The sequence below is a fragment of the Sinocyclocheilus rhinocerous genome, unplaced genomic scaffold (genome assembly GCF_001515625.1).
Source record: "Sinocyclocheilus rhinocerous isolate Xijiao unplaced genomic scaffold, SAMN03320098_v1.1 scaffold585, whole genome shotgun sequence".
NCBI classification, from domain to species: Eukaryota; Metazoa; Chordata; class Actinopteri; order Cypriniformes; family Cyprinidae; genus Sinocyclocheilus; species Sinocyclocheilus rhinocerous.
Window position 1 is genome coordinate 1,711,827 of NW_015630024.1, and position 5,148 is coordinate 1,716,974.

Here is a 5,148-nt window from a genome sequence, read left to right on the forward strand (position 1 = left end):
GAGTCTAAGATATGAGCTAATCATATTCTGAAAAATTGCAAGTGACCCTGAAAAGACAAGCACACACATTCTTGTAATTTCTTAATAACTACAAGAATGGATATCTCATGTCGTCACGTCCTGTGTGTAGCAGACCTATTTGTGTGGATGTAACTTTTGTTTGTTGCGACACACAAACCGTAGCAATCTGTCAGCATCCTCCGCCAATGTGAACACAAATGTAGTCGCAGAGGGAGTCTGCTAATCTCCTGAGTGCAGTGCGTTCTGCAGCAAACCTTAATTAAACGCTTGTCTAAATCTCCGCCATCCATTCAGCGAGCCTGTGGTGAGCTCAGCCAAAAGCAACACGCATCCTATATATAGATCGTTCACTGTTACTGTACTTAATAGCCTACCTACATTACAGTGCCCCCACACACAGACAGAGCTGAACAGGATTAATAAAACGAACAGAGAGCTCTAAAGCTCCTTAAGGGCGAAGAAGATCCACAGGGTCTGAGGACGAATATTTGTGTTGTGATCAGACAGGCCACACGATCAACTCTAAAAAAAATCAGTGTGCCATATTCAAACCTTGAGCATGTCTTCTTGATTGAAATGGCATGTTTGGAATTATTTGATCATCATTTGAAAAATGTTCTGTTCTGTATTATCTTACATTTTTTCTAGTTACATTTTTTCAGTAAGAAATGTACTTCAGATCTATAATCACTGATTCTAGTTCATATCCCATGTGAAAGAAACATACGCAATTCATACGATTCATGCATATAAAGTCCTTGATTAAAAATAGAAAAAACTCATAAGATGTTTAGTTAAAGATTCTGCTTTCCTCTCTCTTTCATTTATGTTATGTATAATTATAACAACTGCAAAACATTGAAATAAACAACAACTGGGTAGTTGATTAACAACATTAATTTGAATCAAATTTGAGCTTTTTGCATATTATATTAATATAATATAATAAATTGTACACACGCATAATAATTATAAAATATCATATAAGGCTGCAATGAATTCTAATAATTAAACAATAAAATTATATATCACATCACATATGTTGTATTTCATTACATACTATAATAAATAATAATAAAGCATATCCAAAGGCATTTTATATACTATATAAAATGCCTTTGGATATGCTTTATTATTATTATATTTCAGAGCCATGCATATACCATATCATACATAATATAGTATGGTTCTGAAATATAAGTACTATATAAAATGTATAATTCATTTATTAGTATTATATGTTTTTATATGTTATATAGGAAGGTCTTGTTTCTTAGTTATAGGTACAACACACTTGTACAACTTGACTAACGAGCAGAAGGTTTAACCTGTTGATCAGGAGCAAGGACAGTTGCGAATATGCACGCTATTCGGCAGTGAAACACAACTGTTTGAGACATGCAATCTGTTATGAGGAGCTTTAACATGCAAAGCTCCCCTGACTGTAGTGTTTTAGCATTGCTTACCTTGAACATTATCACTGTCTTCCAGGGCAAAAGCAGCGCTCTTCATGTGAATGCATGAACTTCAGACTGTTGCCTTGAGAACAGCACACAAACTAACACCACCAGCCAGTCCTTCCATCACCAAGCGACGAGGCAAACATGGACTTCTCACCTGCTTTTTGTCAAATGCATTTACGTTAAGTTAACTCAAAGGTCCAGGTTGCTTTTACTTTTACTTTTGTTGTTGTCCCAATCTTCAACTCGCGTTGTGCTGCTCAAGCTCTGCCAAAATCTATGTAGCTCACTCCACACGACTAGTTTTATTTCACTTCACACTTAAATATTCAAGTACAAAGCGAATTGTGCCAGGTTTTTGTGCTCTAGGGTGGAAATCTTTAACTTTTCTTGCAGGAAAACCCCTAACACGCTACAACAAAGACGAAGGATTAATTAATTATGCAGCATTAAATCTATGAAGAGCGAGACGTTGATTTGAAGGCGGGGCTTCGTTGTCAAAGTAAACAGAACACTGGATTGAGCATTTTGATTGGCTCCTCGACGAAGAAGGCGGGGTTTACAAAAGTACAAGACCATTCATATTGTCCACATAACAATTACTATGAAACTATGAAATAGTCCTTCTCTTTAGGATGTCCTCATATAGCTGGACACAGGGCAACATGCTTATTTATAGTCATAAATCAACGTACTATAAAGTGTTTGTTGTAATACCACTGTCAGCCACATGATGGCGCCATAAAACAGCTATTCAAACTACGTAGCTGTCAGTAGTGGAAATATTACCACAAATTTTTGCCATGCACAGTATTCTTGGAGTACCAGTGAAAACCATTGTACAAGAACATGGCACACATAAATCAAAGTACCGTATTATTAGTTCGTTCATATGGCAGTAGCCTAATCTAGCGCTTTTAGTTATTGATACACGATGCTGTACATTTTACTTCTTTCAATTTATTTTTAATACAAACACAAGCTAGACAAAAAATCTAGACCTATATGCAAAATGAAGCCTGCAATCAATTATCCCCTCATATCCTGTGTTTTCCTCATCCAGCCATGAGCTAGCCTATATGGTTAATGAGGCTTTCTATTTGCATTGTACACCTCTAATGGTTTTCTCTGTGCTTTGACACCTAATGAATGCGAAACCACAAGATGCCTTCTGTTTGCAGATAACGAACCAGTCCAGATAATCATGTGTTTGTTTGTGTATGAATCGGTTTGATCAAATGGGTTTCAAGGCATGCTACTAGGGAATTACTTCATATTTTAGTGAGACGTGAGGGTCTATTAATTTTACATTATCTCGCTGATTATAGTTAATGAGATTTGTACCTGCCACAAAGCACCAGAAACTGGTGGGAGATGAAGAATGGAAAGACAAACGGAGGATTTCTCTTTTTTTCTGCACTTTGTCTTTATTGGAAAATAAATACACACTTTCTGTATAAATACCATGGCTGTGTAGTCTTTTCTTTAAACTGTACAAGAGGCAGGCAGACAGAGGAACATAGCCAGCGGGTTGTTGAGGTAAAACAATTGTAAAGGGAATAAAATAAGATAATAAAAATGAATAAAAACACAATTCTCGAAAAGTAGACCTACTGTGTAGTGATGTTTCAGCATGCTGTGTTGATGTTAAAACACGAGCGCTTCTGAGGGAATTATTTTGAATGCACCTGCATTCACCTGCAAGTAGGAGAGCTTAAGCAGAAATTTTGACTGTCTTTCAAACGCTGTCAGTCACAACACCAGCAGATATCAGCAGGATGAAGGGTCTCAAGCTTTATCTTCTTTACTAGGACTGCCTAGACTTCATGACATGTCACTTATGAAGTCATAAATGCTGTTTCGAAAGCTCATATAGACCTGCATTTGGCACTCTCCAAAAATACACTCCACTGTAGTGTCTCATGACGTTTTTAAAGCATTACCATTAGATTTGCAACCTTCACTGGTGATGGTTAATAAATGTATAAAATTACTACTTTACTAAACTGTACCACTGTGATTTTTGTGTTTATATACTAGGCTACTATAGTATTATTCATATTTTGTATGGGCTTTTATCTTTTTATTTAATTTTTTAAAAATTTAATTTTATGTGCTTTTGTACTTTTTATAAGATTTTTTTTTAAATTATCTTAAGCTCTTTTATTATTCGTTTTAGTAATTTTAGTACTTCAGCTTAAACTTAAGTTAATTGCCAAGGCAACATTTCTAATTTTTGTTTTCTAAGTTTTGAAGTTGAAGATTTTCATCTAATATTTGTTTTATTTGCATTTTCCAAATTTTGTTAACAAGGTTACAAACACTGCAAACCTCATTGAAATTAAAAATAAACAGAAAATAAAACCATTACTTTGACCTTCTGAGGTTGGCAATCGACAAATAAGAGCATTCAATTTAAGACTTTCAGGACGAATCCTGAACATGCTATCTTGATTCTGTCAATGTGTTTGGGGACTTGTGAGTAACCATATGTTTATGCATATTTGAAGGTTGGTACGGTCAGACATGCTTTGTTCTTTGATCTGTATTCCTGTCCACCAATGAAAACACAACAGCTCCGCGGCTCCACACGTGTGCTACAGAGAACTGATCTCCATTTGAAGAGCTGCATCATTGGGATGAGATGCTGCTGCAAAAACCCCTCTCTCTCTACTTGGAAGCCTTTCATACTGATACCTTTGTGCATTCAGGACTTTGCCGTGAACGTTCTGCATCCGTGGGACGAGCAATGAAGCAAAGCTTTGACAAAAGAGTACATTTCATTCCTAAGGCTGTGTGCAGAACTGAGATTTCAGGGGATAAATTTGACTGGATAAATGCTTTACTGCATTCAGATGACTGATGAAAGCACAAATATACCCAACTGCAAGAAGTAAAAGAGACGAGGATAAAACAAATAAGCAACAAAACAAACAGGTGATAAAATCATGGATTTGGAGCAGCAAATCCATTACATTCACAGCAAAAAATGTTTTTCTTACACAGTATTTTTGTCTTGTTTTATAGTACAAATATTTAAACATTCCTAAAACAAGACACTTATTTGAGAAGCAAAATGACTTAAGATATCAAGTCTTGTTTTCTAAAAGGTTATTATATTCCAGTGGGGTAAGAAAAATAATCTTGTTGTCCCTTTGTATTAATATATATATATATTTATATTTATTTTATTTTTTTACAAACACAACTTTTCACTTCACAATATGTTAATTGATTGACTGGATTATTGGGATGTTTTTATTAGCTTTTTGGACTCTAATTCTGACGGCACCCATTCTCTGCAGAGGATCCATTGGTGAGCAAATTATGTAATGCTTAATTTCTCCAAACCTGTTCTGATGAAAAACAAACTCATTTACATCTTAGATGGCCTGAGGGTGAGTAAATTGTCAGCAAATGTTCATTTTAGGATTTAAAGGGGTCATATGATGCTGCTAAAAAGAACATTATTTTGTGTATTTGGTGTAATGAAATGTGTTTATGCGGTTTAAGGTTAAAAAAAACACATTATTTTCCACATACTGTACATACTGTACATTCCTCTATGCCCCGCCTTTCTGAAACGCGTCGATTTTTACAAAACTAATCGGTCTGAAAAGCGAGGTGTGCTCTGATTAACCAACTATCCAGTGCGTTGTGATTGGCC